General features: G+C 39.3%; 1 protein-coding gene across 21 annotated transcripts in view; it reads left to right on the top strand.

Moving 5' to 3' along the window:
• The window catches only part of ARPP21 (cAMP regulated phosphoprotein 21), a 206,354-nt gene that overhangs the window by 62,791 nt on the left and 128,038 nt on the right, over positions 1-15,525 (top strand). Inside the window, exon 1 of one of the 21 annotated variants that reach the window (XM_080387139.1) lies at positions 7-535. The exons of 18 other annotated variants lie outside the window; for them this stretch is intronic. The gene's annotated coding sequence lies outside the window, so the exon portion shown is untranslated. Of the gene's footprint in view, positions 1-6; positions 536-571; positions 909-1,089; positions 1,980-15,525 lie in introns of those variants that run through there. 2 more of the 21 variants (XM_080387138.1, XM_080387140.1) reach the window with 2 other exon arrangements.

Genomic DNA, 15,525 nt, shown 5'->3' with positions numbered 1-15,525 from the left:
TAAAAAAAAAAAAAAAAAGCAACAAAAAAAGAAAAAAAAACAAACCAAAAAACCAAAAAAGCCAAAGCAGAATCTGTAGACATTTGTGTGGCGTGATGTTCTTTGTTGTTGCGATTTCTTTTCTTTTTTTTTTTTTTTCCCCTTTTCCTTCCAGCATGTGTTTTCTGTCATTTCGTTGGAGCCATTCGCCCCCTTCCCCCCCTCCAACCCCCACCCCCCCCGTGATCTTTTAATTTTTGAGGTCAGGGCGGCTGGAGCATGTGAAGCGAGGGAGAGGGGAAATAGGAGCTGTGCATGGAGACGGGCTTTGCGTTTATTACATGCGATGTGCAATTATTTATAGCAACCGCAGGATTCCGACTCTTAAGATGTGGTATTTACCAGAGGGGGAGGGAGAACAAAAAAAAAAAAAAAAAAAAAAAAAAGGGGGAAAAGGGATATCATTCATAGCCTAGCGGGGCAGGATGGTATCGGTGCCGGAGCCGGAGCCTCGCATGGGACCTGGGAGCGGCGGGGTAGAGGTGGCGAACGCCAGGTAGGGCGGTGCGCAGGGCTCGCGGCTGCGGGCGGAGGGCGGCGGCGCCTCTGCAAACTTTCCGCGTCCGTCCGGCGGCCGGTACCTCCCGGCGGCAGCCGCCCGTGCCCCGGTGCGGGCGCGGTGGTGAGGCTGGGGCGCGGAGCCGGTGGCCGGGAGGGATGGCTGAGGCTGGGGCGCCGCGGAGGGAGCTGCGGGAGGAGGAGACCTTCCTCCGCCCAGTGGTAGTTTTAGCTAAAATGTATCAAACTGTAAAACCCTCAACTTTTGCTCGCGGATGTGCGAACACCGAGGGATAGGCTTTAAGAAACCGCGCAGTGCTGGTGGGAAAGCCTCGGCTGGCGTGACTGGCATTGTTCTTACGGGTGGCGAGGTGAGGGCAACAGATTACTTGATGCTTCCTTAGCATATCTCTCTCTTTCTTTTCTTCCTTTTTTTTTTTTTTTTCTTTTTTCTTTTTTTTTTTTTTTTTTTTTTGCATGCAGTGAAGGAGGATCACACTCCAGGAGTTACAGTCATATTGTTAGGTATCTTAGCTGTCTGTCTTCATGAAAAAAAAACCCCAACCAGTTAATGTTACTCCACTTAGTGTAATTCTGCCTACTTGTATGTGTGTGCGTTTCAACGATGTGGCTTGTAGATGTAACCAAGACGTGCTCATCCAATGCAGCCATTGCGCAGTCTTGTTTAATTGTCGATTTGGTTTTTTTTGGGGTTGTGTTTTTTTTTTTTTTTTTTTTTTTTTTGGTTTGCATTCATTTACCGTTTCGGCCAGCGGGGGGAACACACTCAAATTTCGGGTGCGTTTTCCTGTGCTAGGTGTGTTTTTGCGCCTCTGCTCTCCCTCCTGTCTGCGCTTCCAGGTGTGTGCGGGTTTGCTCAAATTCATCCTGCTGTCGCGTGTGACATTGCTGTAAATGTGCCGAGAGGGGAAACAAAGGCATTGAAGAGCGGCACAAGTGTTTGTTGATCACCTGTTTGACTTCTCTACCATTGCACTGAGCTAGATGCATGCCCGGTGTGCATTCTTCTAAATGGCGTATGTAAATTTTTAGGCAAGTACAAAGCCATTGAAGCTGAGGGTGATGGGGAGGGGAAAAAGAAATACTGTAAACTGACCTGCAACTTTTCAGTCGCATAATTTAACTGCACGCTGATTTTTTGTTTTAGCAGTCTTCGTCACGGATCGAGGCAAGTTTGTGTGCACAATTAGGCTTGCAAATTGCTAATCTCGCACTGACTTTGCCTCTCAGTTCCCAGCTGGGCATGGTTACCTTGAGAGCTGTGGTATCAGCACTGTCAGAGCATGCTCCGGTGGGGAGATCGGGTGTGTTCTATTTTTAATACTGCTTAATGAAGATGCTTCTCACTCTGCAATATGCGAAGCATAATGGAAGAGCAGAGCGATGATTGGTTATGGATACTGGAAAAGAAAAATGCAAAGGTAAAAACGGAAATCCCTCAAATATTTCTATTACATTAATGAAAGAAAATGCAGCTGTGCAGAAGGGTGATCGATTAGTTGGTTTTAAATCGGACTGGTGGCGTCTAAGATGATTTAAAAAAATATCTTAAAGTTGTATGAAACAAACTGTAGATAGGAAATTATTTTGTGCTGTTGATAAATCTGATTGTATGTGGGTATACTTAAGTTGAGGAATATTCCATTTTAATTTTTTTTTCAATTTTGAAATGTCTTACAGTGGAGTAGCGCTAAGGAACATCTTCAAAATATTTTTTTTGTCTTGTGCTAACCAGTTTTGATGATTAACTATTTATGTTCTTATTGGTAGCCTCCTGAAGCAGTGATTTTGAGTTTTTCTTCCTTGCAGTTAAAAGTTAATTAAGCTGATATTAAAAATCATTCTTGCATGTAATGCTCGCAGAATGTGAGCAGCTGTAAACCTCTTGCGATATTTGTGTAAAGGAAAATACCTATAGATGACTACAGCGTGTGCCGTTATGCAAGATGTATGTAGATACTTTTGAAGAACTGCCTTGTTTAGTTCTTTGTATCTGTAGTCAGAAATACATTTATTAGCTATCCGCAACAGTCCGTGCACTCAGAATCATATAGAGAAACTTGCCTTGATTAAAGATGTCTTCTGTAAAACAACTGTATTTTATCTCTGTTGCCTACAGTTTTACTGGATGATGGTCTAAGAAACGGCTGAGTACCCCTCCTGCAAAATCATTTTTCAGGCAATTGTTTCTTTCTGCTCTGTGCTAGTCCTTCTGACTGGCCCAGGGCTAAGTATGCCAGTGAGGGCTGCTCAGGCGGGTGTTGTGCTGCATTGTACCCGTGAAGGAAAAAATACATAAGGGTGATAGAGGAAACACAATGAGATTTTTAACACAGGTGTAACTGATAGAACTCAGAGAGAGAGAGAACAGTGCAACAGTTGCTTTGAAACTTTATCCTGCTGTGGTAAAACTGTGGGCCAAATCATGTTTTCCTGACAGTGCTGCTTTTCCTGTGGGCTTTACTGGGGTTATTTGCATGACTGCAGTAAACTGGACTTGGCCTGATAAATCACTGTTATTAAAAAGAATTTCTGGGAGTACATAAAAGAAACCTAAGAAGTTTTAAGATCCGATGAATTCTTGGCTTCCTCCCAGGTTATGATTTTAACAACTAACTTTAAACTTGGAATGAATAGGGCAGGGGGAAAAAAGTGCACTGATTCTAGGATGGCGTGCTTATAGTCAGTCTTTCCTTCTGTAGGCATCACTCTTCATACAGTCGGTGGGAGCTTTATGTTTGGAAGTGTGTCTGGTTTAGTTCAATGGTTTTATGAGTGCTAAAGACAGACACAGGGACAAATCTTCAGCAGCTGTAAATTGGTGTAGTTCCATTGGTTTTAAGAACAGTATAGATTTACACCAGCTGATGATACGCCCCTCTGCTTGAGACATACAGAATCTGTAACTTGCTTTGAGTGGTATTATTGATCTTGATGGCATTAATTTCAGAGCAGGAAAATGATTTTGGCAGATTGGCAAAACCCTTGTTTATAGGGACTACTCAGGAATGAGTGGCTTGATCCAGTGAGTGCTCCCAGCTCAATTTATTTGCTCAGTTGTAAAGAGAATTTGTAACTTACGTAACTAATTAAAGGAAATGCTATTTGTGTTAAGTAATCTATTTTCAAAAATACCACTAAAGGTTGGCCAGTTGAGAAGTAATGTAACTACCGTGCAATAAACTTGCAAAATCATTTTGTCCCCTGTTCATTCATTTATTAGATTTAAAGTTATGTATTAATGTTCTTAGCAGGTAGTAAGTCAAGCAAATGGGTCACTTTTTCTTCTAGAAGATTGAAACATTCATCAAACAAGTAATACATGACAAAGACTCTGTATGTTCCAGTGGAGAGCACTTGATTCTGAAGACTTAAAAGTACTGTGTGTGAACACCTTTGTATGGTAACATGCATTTCTAGGGTGCATTCTATTTTGATGACAAACTGCAATCCAGGTAAGTAGGATTTCCCCCATTTTAAGGCTGGGTAAATTGAATTGCGGATAAATTATGCAAACCATGTGAGGTCACACATCTAGGTTGTTGTTGGTGGTTTTTTTTTATAGTTGTGAAATGAGACCTATTCCAGTCTTCAGCAACACAGGTCACCCCTGGATGATAAAGATGCCTGATTAATTCCTGCTTTTTGTTTTGTTTTCTAATTTTTCCACTTCATATATGAAACAGTGACTTTTAGAAACATGTAGATGTAAATAAATTTACATGTTACAAATATATTTTTACATAATAATTTAATGATAAGTCCTTCTAACAAGGAAATGCCCTCAAATCAAGTGCAAGGAATGACTCGTGTCTGGTCATGTTGTTTTGTTGTTGTGTTTTTTAAATATATTAAACGTGCCTATAAATTCAGGTAGATATACTGGTTACTGTTCGTGGGCAGGATATGTTTTTCATGGGTTTAAGAAGGGGGCTTACACCCAAGTCAGAATAACAGACACTCTGGTTTGCGCGAGTATGCCAGTGTGCACGCACACATAATTGATTAGAAAAATAAAAAAAAAAAAAATACATTCTTCTATAAAACTACAACACTTTCTGCTTTAATTAAGACTCATTTTTTTGATAAATAACATCTATGAGGCATTCTTGCCAAGTAAGCCCTCATTTGTCAGTGAAGGTCCAAACCACTTAGTTATAGGACTTAAGAGCTAAACTGCTCTTAATTTTCTTCAGTGTTTGAAGTAACTCCAGTTTTAGGCTCCACATTATCTCATGTGGTGGTTTTACAGTAGGTAAACTTGATGATGCACTATCAGTGGCCCTGTGTAAGAGTGCTCCCTATATCTAGAGGTCTCTTACATTTTTCCTTAGCTTAATTTATAAGAATACCTAATACTGTAATACTTACTGTGTGGCATATGCAGTCTAAAGTTAAGAATTGGATTAATGCCAGGGGAAGAGTATTGGAGCTTTGTGTCAGCTTTAGGAAAGAAGCCCTTAGCAAACACTTTCATAATATCTTATCGCAATTGCCCTTTTCCACCTGTTAATAATGTTGCCAATATTTACTACTGCTTCCTTTTTCACTGTTGTGGTTTCCAGGCTTTCAGGTAATCCATCATCAGTACACTTCTTTATGGTTCCTTGGAAAAAGGAGTTGCTGAAAAGGTCTCCTTCCACTCAGATGTGTTGGGTTTTAATTGTATGGTGCGATTTTTAGGCTATGTTAGATCATTCCAGATTCCTAAGTAATAAGCTGGTATATGAAAATGTTACATCACACTCCCGCCCCCAACTTAACACTTAAATTCCCTTTTACTGAGAGGAAGAAGCAGACTAAATATGGGGAGAAATACAAAGAAACAAGGAGTAAACAACATAACATTTTGCGGGAGTGAGTTCATAAGGACTGTTCAGGTGAAGCAATTGCTACTGTGATAAACATTGTGAAAACCACGAAAATACTAGACAATCCACAGGTTTTTCTGTTAACGTTGAAGATGCTATGAAGTGTGAGAGAGTGATAATGACATGCAGCATGACTTAGCTGAAATGCAGAAGGCGTAGTTAGGCAGTGACAGCTGGGAATTTGAAAATTATGATTTGGATATCCAATGACTTTCTGAAGCAGGGGGTTTAGAGTATTTTCTAGTCACTGGCAATATATGGAGGCAGTAACTACGCAAGACTGTTCTCGGGGCAGACATGTTCACATAGCATATGTTGAAGCATGTAAGGTGAGAAGTGCATTTTTATAAGTGAAAGAAAATGTTGCTCACAAAGAAACTAGGAGTCTTTTATGCTTATTTCTCCAAATCAGATGTCTGCTCTTGATCTTTTCAGGCCAAGAGTCACAGTTATGAAGAAGAGTACCATGGGAAAGCAAAATCCTATGACAAGTATTCTTGTAATTTAATGCTTTCTGGTATATTTCTCATTTAGTCTTAGGCAATACTATGATTTATTTATGAGCTGATAATACAGTGCCTGTGTTAAAATTGTCAAAGCTTAGTGACATCGTCTGACTGATAAAACTGTGTTTTCCCTCATTTGGATGCCTTCAAGCCTTTGAGTCAGAGAAAAGCTTAAATGGTCAGCAAGACGGTGTTAAAAAGATAATCAGCAATTAAACAAAAAACCCCAAACCTAACAAAAGCCTCTACACCCCTTTCCCCACTATTAAGTACTCTGAGAAATAAATAAAAAAAAATGTCTTCTGTTTGCAGTCTATACTAAAACATAAAAATCAAATATATATGAATCCGCTACTTTCAGGCTTCTGTTTTATCCCAGTTTTTATGGCCACACAGCAGTGATTTTACTGGATTCATCAAATCATCAGAGCCAGTTTTATGTGCTATGAATTAAATTCTGTCATCAAAAGCATGCTTGAACAGCTAATAATTTTGTCATTAATTAATCCTATTGCAGTATTTTTATTTTTATTGCCTCATGAGTTGAAGTCTCCCTGTGCCTTCAATACAGAAAGCATTTTGTAAATTTTCATTTTATCATTAACTATGAGAGTCAGATTGTCGTGCTTTTCTTCGCAGGGAGTGCGTGCATCTTGGTTTTGGTGACTTGCAGAGCTTCTCATGGTGTAATGCTTTGTTTACTGTGAGGAAACTTAGCACAGTTGGTTCCTGAGTAAAGAGGGGTGGCAAGGCTTTTCAGCTGAATGAAGCTAATGCAGACAAACTGTAGTGATTAGAAGCATGCTAGAAATACAATTCCATTGTTATGTAGTTAAATGCTCCATGCTAATTAATATGGAGTTCAATGGGAAGTTTTACTGGGTAGCCGACTTTGGTGGTGATGCTCTCGTGAAATAAGTACAGTGTGATGTGCTTCTGGAGAATATGCCTACTTCGTGCTTTTTGGATGTTTGTGCCATTGAACTTAATTTGAAATGCTTTGCCTTCAGTTGCACAAAAGTAAATTGTAAATTGCAGTGGCTTAAACTAAACTTTAAGGTTTTTCCATTTTCAAGCGACTGTTCCATTTCTAAATACACTGCCATTGGCATAACATTTAGAATAGTTTGAATGAGTTTGCTTAATGTATTATAAAGTATTTGTCATGGAGTCAGAAATGTTTATTGTGTCATAAAGGCTGTAGGAGAAACACATCAAATAAATTGGTCCACTCTAAAGGTTCCCTACAGATTTTAACGTAAGCCCGGGAAATGTCTGGTAGCTTTATTATTTGTGTACTTTATAAGCCATGAAATCTGAAGTGAGGAGGTCAGACTTTCATGCTTTCGGGTTTGTTCCTTTAAGAGAAATTCAGAGCTTTCTCCTATCAACAAAATAAAGAATTGTGAATGTAGATCTGAAAGGAAAGCATAGTGAGTAACTTAAGGCATCTTAAAATGCTGTGTTTCATAACATATGCTATTATGAGGAAATTGATAATGAAACTATGTTTAATTCAGGTATGGTTTTTGAGGAACTTTAATTCATAGAAAACAAGTCTAACTGAAATGGAAAATGCATTGTACTTACTAGCTTTATGTATCTCAATGTGCTTTTCCACTATGGTATAGCAATCTGTTCTGCATCTGAGCAGCGAAATGGAGTGGTCTCTATTGACAAGAACTGTGGCAAGCAGCATAAGAATCCTGTTAGATAATGAAGACAATGAATTATTACTGATGGATAATGTAACTTTTGTTTAATCTGCATACTGATAAGAATGACAGCATTTGAAAGAAGTCCTTGAATGACCCGCTTCTTGAAGCAATCATCTCAAAATCAGAGGCTGAGGGAAGGGAGTGGTGGGGTAAGGGGCGTAAAGGAGGATTAACGGCACTAGTACTGCTTGTAATGTGAAATCAGGTTATGTGGCATCAAAGGTAGGAGGACGGCAAAGGGAAGGAGGGCTTTCAGGAGGTATTCTCTGAAGATTAAGTAACTGGAGTTTTGAATTACCCTGAGAACATATATAGATGTGTAGCCTCCTTTCAGTATAATTTGTTTTCTGATTTTAAAAAATAATAATTAAAAATTTCTGATGTGTGCACTGTGATCCCTGTCTTTGCGTGAAGGATCAGGACAAAGTGACTACTCCTCTGCAATCACGCTTGATCTCCTCAAATCTGAGGTTACAGGAATTGTAAATGATTTACGTCTTCTGATTTTGCTGTTGCGGTATTGCTCCTTTCTGCCACCTACCTGGCAGAAGAGAAAAAGGAAGATAACGAAATTGTTGCCAGGGTCTGAGGGCAGCTACAAGGCAGCGGGCGCTGGGATGGTGCATCTTAGCCTGGCTTAATGTCAGTGTGTGGAGCTGGTGGGTGAGTCCTGGGGAGGCATGCAAGATCGTGGGCTTAGTAGTATGTAGCCAGTTCTATGAGAATAAATTGGTTTCTGTCCTTAATAGCTCTTGTCTTGGCATGCTATAAGCTCATAAATCAGTTACGTATTTACTGAAATAGCATAATGTGCCCCATGACTACATAAACTCACACCTTTCTGTAAAGGGCTTTGTATTAATGGAGAAAGATTGGTAGAAAAGAGCAGATTGAGACACAGATCCTGATGCAGATTTTGGCTACCTGTGGTTATGCTACCGGTAACCATGTAGCCATAGTCGTGGGGCTGTGGTTTCTGCAAGACTCCCTGTCCGCTCAGTCTTTCGTTGTGATCGTTTCCGCAATGCGGGAGGAAGATGCGGCAAGCACCTACCTCTTTCAAAGCCCGCATGTTTCTTTGATGTGTTTGTTACTCCTCAGGGTTTTTTTCAGGAAGGAGAACAGAGAATGTAATTTGTACTCACGAAGGCTAATTATAATTTTTCCTCTGCAGATCATTTCTTAGAGAGCTGTATGTTAAAAGAATTGCTGCTGTTTTCTACATTAGTTATGTTCAGTGTCCAGGCAGTGAAAGTCAAAATGTAGATTCTTTTGGCGCCTATTCCTGTTTGTGTTTATTTAATAACATACACTTGTGTCACATCTTTATTAATGTTGTCAGGTACTTCAAAGCCATCTGTAATAAAACTATCTGTATAAGAGTGTGTCAGAAAACAAGACAGTAAAATATAGGTGGTACTTAACAAAACATTTTATTGATTAAACAGCACCATTTCAGTATGTGGAAAAATGAAATCTGTTATTACTTCAGTACTTTGAGGGTAACTGCAGTGATACCCGAGTCTTTGACTTGCCTAAAAAAAATGACAGCAAACTGAGCAATTCCGTTGTGTGTTATGTCAAATTCTACGGCACGGGAATGTGCTTGCTAGATTTGCATTGACTTGAGGTCACAACAAGAGGAGCATAAGTGACCCAAGTACTTCTGATGCATAGTTAAATGTTCCCCTGGAATGTAATGTCATTTATTACCTATGCTCAGTAGTTGGAATGAGGCTGGCAGGTGATGGTGTAACATACCAGCGCTCCTCAGAACATCAGCTGCATGTACAAGCAATTTTGATGTCTGTTCACTGCCAGACAGATGATTTTAATAAAAGGAATTCCGAGGCTCCATTTTTTTACCTCTGATGGTTTATTTTGGGGCCAGTAACTTGAGGTGCTATTAAGCAGTGTAAAACTGGGAAAATGGAGGTAATTTCAAGTAGTCTTACAACCTCAGCAGAGAAAATAAAAAATATGGAGGGGAGCTAATGTTCTATTCTTCTGGCAACAGCAATGTGTGTGAAGTAAAGCACACTGAAGTTAGGAGACTTACTGCATCCTTAAGTGTAATGTACACGCAAGGGATCTTCCTTAAAACCAGTCCGTAGCCCTGATTTAAAGGTTGCTGAAAGCGCAGGAACTGAAATATTAGAGGAATTCACTGCAGTCCTAATAGAAGCTCTTTCCATGCTTTGTTTCTTGATGTATGTTTTAAGCATTTATGTCTCTGCCTCGTTCCTGCCTGTTTCCATGTATACATCGTTTGTCTCTGTTCTGCTCCTTACATCATCTGACCATTCTTCATACGGGCCCTTCGCTTTTGTAAGTTGTGCCCCTAGTGTGAACTTTCCTCTATTAAACTGACCCTTCTGACTTTTCTTGGGTTTTCATCATTTGCTCACATTTCCCAGCTTTTTCTTCTTTCCTCAGTCTACATCAGTTGCCCCTGTTTGAAATGGCTGAAAACTTTGATTTATTCATCATATAGTACTGCACTTTAAAAAGTAATTTAATTGTGTTGATATCTGGACAGTCAGTTTATAACAAAACATGTAATATAATGCATATTATCGTTATTCAAAATAAGCAGGTTCCCAAATCTCTTGGACTTTGTTTTGATGCCTCTTAAGGAGGGAGTGCCAAAACAGCTCTGATTGCATCTGTGAAACAAAAGGGTTTGTGCTGGAATCAAGAAGACCTTGTGCTTTTGAACTTCTTCATGTGTGCAACTCACAGCAGTGTCCCTGGGTCCCTTTGGGGACCACAGAAACGTGTGTACATTTGAAGCTCCTGGAATATATTGCATTCTAAAATCCCAGTCTATTTATGTAGGGTTTTTTTCCCCTTAAATTAGTAATATTTAAAATAAATTTCATATTTATCAGCTGTTAGGAAATAAAGCATAATGGAGATGACACAAAATTAAGTGCCTTTGACGGTGTGTGTGTTGCCAAAGACTTTTTTTGCATGTTGGCCCTGTGCCCTTTCAGATGGGCTGCTGTCCGTGGTGTGAGCAGCAGGCATTAGCACCTAATGCAGTTCATTGGCTGCAGTTTACTGTGTTACTGGGTTGCACAATGAAAAGTGGGAAAAATGAATGGTGTTCTTACATGGAGAATTATTACATATTTCATGTCTGGATGCTTGTTGAATAAGCTTGGAAACTGCACCAAAAGCTGAAGGTTACATATTCTTCTCATCACTTTAATTATAATGATTGCATAGCCACAGATCCTGGTCAAAAGTGGAGGAGACTGATTTTAAAGATAGTTATGAAGACATCTAGTTGTCTGCATTTGAGGATCTATACTAAATCATTTTTGTGAAATGCATAGATAGAAGCCCCTTGTAAAGACAGGGAAGTAAAGGAACCGATGGCTGAAATTTCTCACTGAAATGGAAGACTGATGTATTTGAAGGAGCATGGCTTACTGCTGTTGTCTGAAAGTTTAATTTTTTATTTTCTTTTAACTGGGAATCCAATCTTTTTTTCTTTTTCCCCCCCTACATTTTGTTGAGAGGTACATGTGTTTAGCTGCTAATTACAGATTTAATTCACTTGTTTGTTTTTCAGTAATCTGATTGCCATTAGGGCCTAGTTCCCTAACAGTCCGCTGTACTGTCAGTTTATTATGAAAGTACCATTCTGAGTATTCCAAAACCTAATGGAATGATGGCAGCAGTCTGAACTGATGATGTATATCAGTTATGAACTGATTTATTTATTTATTTTTTTAATGGGTTGATCTCCAGACTGGTGGACAGTCAGTGCTGTTATCTCTGGAGCAGCACTGAAGTGAAGAAATCTCTCACCACTGAAAGACAAAATTCTGTGCTATGTGGAGTCATTCCATGTTTCAGAGGGATGTCATACTAACAAGTCATTTATTCCATGAATAACGGTGCCAATACTCCTCAATGTACTCAGTGATAACTGAATCCTTTAGTTCAGCTTTTTGATAAGGAGGTGATGTTTTGATTTTTTAACATCATATGTGTATATGTCTGTAATATCACAGACCTGGAATGCAGTGAAATGGACTTGTGTTTTCCTGTAGCCTAGGTTTAAGTTGACTGAAGGAAAGCTCTTGCTTTTATTGACTTAATTCTCTAGTCATAATCCTTGCAATTAAAGGTATGAAAATGTTAGTTCATATAACCTTATTGCTGCAACTCGGAGAAATCTGCAACTGGATTCTGTTTCTGTAGCAGGAAGCTGATGTTGCTAAAAGATCCTTCCAAAATGTGCATTCACATATTTTGTGGTCACTTAAGTTTGAGATATGACATTTATATCTCTGAGTAAAGCTAAGCCTGGGATGTTTCCCAAATGACTGCATTGCCGATCTGCTGCTAAACTGCCTTTCCAGTGCAGTGAATATGAGAACAGCTAGATTACATTTGCAAGATAGACAGGCAAAACATTTATTTTTAGCTTTCTGCTAATTCAGACATTGGAACAGGTGAACTCCTGTTATGTGGCACAGGAAGCTGCTATAAAAGTAACGTTCCTTTGTGTTTTTAAGCCCACCAAAATGACTGTAGATGCAGAATGCAGTCTTGACAATCCCCGTGCTTGTGCTCACTAGTGTCAGCTAAATGAAAAGAAACTATTGATTAAAACATTATTTTTTCTGGCATCCCAGTAAAGACAAGATGTGGTGAAAAGCAAACAAACAAGAAACCCCCCAAGTTTAAGACGAGGAGGAAGACGCTGTAAGAGTACCTGGCTCTGTAGGAGACCTTCCTCCACTGATGCCTGGCTGTGAAGTGTGTGTATGGGGAAAAAGTTCAGCAGTGGTAAATGGGCCATTGGAGACCTTTTCCTCTCTGCCCCACATAGCCTATAGGTGATGGGTGTGATAGTCATAAAATACCTGTTTGCTTCAAGAAACAAAAGGAGACCGATCCTTTTATAAATTGGCTAAGTAGTCTGCCAAGAGAGAGGATGCAATTGTTGGGTCACTAGCAGAAAAACAGGGCTGCTGCCTTCTGAAGTATTTGTCATATAGACAGTGAAATACCATGACAGTTTTTTGTCCTGGTTTGGTTTTTGGTTTTGTTTGGTTGTTTTTTTTTTTTCAGGAAGGGCACAGATTTTCAGTACTTCCAAATGCCTGCCTGAAGTTATTGGAATAATTTTGAGTTACTCTTTTCCAGTAAACACCTTTAAAAATATTTGTCTTACAAAGGGGCTTTTCTGACAGTGGGAAAAGCTACAAATTCAAATGCTACAGATAGTATCAGTCGGTGAGCTGTATGCCATACCAATACCCTCACAAAACCCAGCTTTCCCCAAAAATGCGCTTTCCAAAAAGCAAATGGGTATGTTGTGAGCAAGTAACACAAAACACTTTCAAGAGGGGAATGGTTTACTATGATGCAGTAACTCAGAGAAAGGTATTAGAGCAATAGAAATCCCTATTGTTTATTATTCCTCACATTTTCCAGCACTGAATTTCCCTTCCTCATGCTCAGCTTTAAGAAGCATGGATATCCCTTGGGAAGGAGAACAGGCAGCCAGCCATCTCTCATCAGCGTGAAACTTTTAAACAAAGATTAATTTGAGGATTGAACAGAGGAAGAAAACAAAATAGAAGGAATGGTGGTGTTGTGGTGTTTTTTTTTTTTTGTTTTTTTTTTTTTTTTTTTTTTTAATGCGCTTTCAGCACCATTTGCGCACCCCAATGAAAAGTAAGCTGTCCAACAACTAACTGCAGTGATCCAAAGTACGTCTGTACAACATGGTGGTGGTTGTACCACATGGTAGACAGTGGGGATAAAACCTGTGGTATAAATGAATATTCCCAGCAAGGCTTTGAAAAGCACTGGCAGTGAATTGTAACTTGGGTAACAAAAGCAGACTAGAAGTTAAATTGAGCTGATTGTCCTTACAGATTGCCTTGTTCAGTTTGCACAGATACTCTGTAGTGTGCTTTAATGGGTGTACAGCTGAGGTACTCAAGCCTCAAGATACCCCAGAGAAATACTCCTCCTGTGTAAGTGAAACAAAAAAAGATGGTGTGAGCAGTGTAGGCACTGCTGATCAGGCTAGTAGAAGGAAAATGAAGAACAGCAGTCCACTTTCAGTGCTGTGTTTGTAAATAACGAAAACGCCATCACTTCTGTATTTAGACGCTGATATGACTGCCTGTTTTTCCCTGTGTTTGTCAGTATTATGATGCAGCCTTGCATGCTGCTTACTTCTGTTCATTACTCTTAGGAGATGAATCTGAGCCATTATTATAAATTACTTGTAAGTGCTATTTCAGTTTAATTAGATTTATAGCAGAATGGATCATGTAGACAGAATTTTGCATAAACAAAAGCATTTCTCTTGCACTTTCACTTTTTTACCTACCATGTTATAGCAGTAGTTCCTAAAACGGTTTGATCTAGAGGCTACATAATTGTAATGTGCTTCAGGAGGTCATACAAAAGAAGCATGGAAGGTTTTTTTCTGATTATTAATGCTGCTGTTAGAAGTGCTGAGCTTCTAGGTTTCTTGTCACATGCCCTGTATCTTCATGTATAAACAAAAAGTATTTGTAAATATGCTTACTGTTCATTAGTGGCTCCTTTTCATACATGCATGTTCACTACCTGCCACAAGAGTGTCTGGGTTTAAAGGGGGCACTGTAGGATGGAAGGCACTGGAGAACTGTAGTGAGGTGCATGTTGGTCTCTTGTCCAAGTAGCAAGCAATAGGACAAGAGGGAATGGCCTCAAGTTATGCCAGGGGAGTTCAGATTGGATATTAGCAAACACTTCTTCACTGAAAGGGTTGTCAGGTGTCGGAACAGGCTGCCCAGGGAAGTGGTTGAATCACCATTCCTGCAGATATTTGATAGACCTGTAGATGTAGCACTTAGGGACATGGTTTAGCGGTGGGCTTGGCAGTGCTGGGTTAACGGTTGGACTTGAGGATCTTAAAGGTCTTTTCTAACCTAAAAAATTTTGTGTACCTGGGGAAAAGGATGCTGGTTACCCTTCTAGATCTTGTTTTGACCAATTTCACTGCTCATTTAACCTCTGTATTCCTCAGTGTCTCCCCACCTGCAAGGAAATACTCACTTTTTGTGCTTATTCCCGGAGTGTGTTGTTTCTCCTTAATTAGTGATTGTGGCATTTCAGCATCTTTTATAATAAAGAGGCACTATAGGAGTATACATTTTGCCTCTGTTGGCAGATACAATCAAATTATGGTACCTTCACAAGTTAGTTCAGTCACAGTTATTACTTCTGGGTATGCCTTCAATCCACAGTGAATATGAAGATGCTCACTTCTCTGTTGCTGCTGTTACTCTCCACTGTCACTGTTGGGTATTACTGCCTTTATTTAGTAATTCTTTTCCAGACAAATCATGCAATAACAGGTTTCTGGCAGTTTTAGCAAGTGGCAATGTTGAAGAATTTGCACAGTTACAAGATAAACAGAATTTGAAAGACAAGTCACCATGTGGTGTGGTTTGTGTTTTTTTTTTTTTTTTTTTTTAAAAAAAGAGCGTCACAACCATGTTAAAGTTTAAGATTTTTAGTACCTGAGGCAAAGCTCAAATGAATAGATAGGTTTCTTTCAACTGGTTTATTTTGTATTCTATGTGTAGAAATATGTGCTTATGTATAGCAGGTATTCAGGGTTAGCCCTTGCCAGGATAGTTTTTCAAACAATGTGTTGGTTTATTGTTTTTTTTTTAAAAACCTGATGATATGTACAAGTAAAAAGAATGCATCCACAAATGACAGATTTGTGTTGCATGTAGCTTTCGCTGAAGTAGGTAGTTTATTATTTTGCAGGTCAATAGACAAAACATTTTGAGGGGGAAGCTTTTGAAAAAGTTACAAAGTAGAATTGACCTGTTTTGT

The sequence above is a fragment of the Falco punctatus genome, assembly GCF_963210335.1.
Source record: "Falco punctatus genome assembly, chromosome: 4".
NCBI classification, from domain to species: Eukaryota; Metazoa; Chordata; class Aves; order Falconiformes; family Falconidae; genus Falco; species Falco punctatus.
This window is presented reverse-complemented; position numbering and strand designations above follow the sequence as displayed.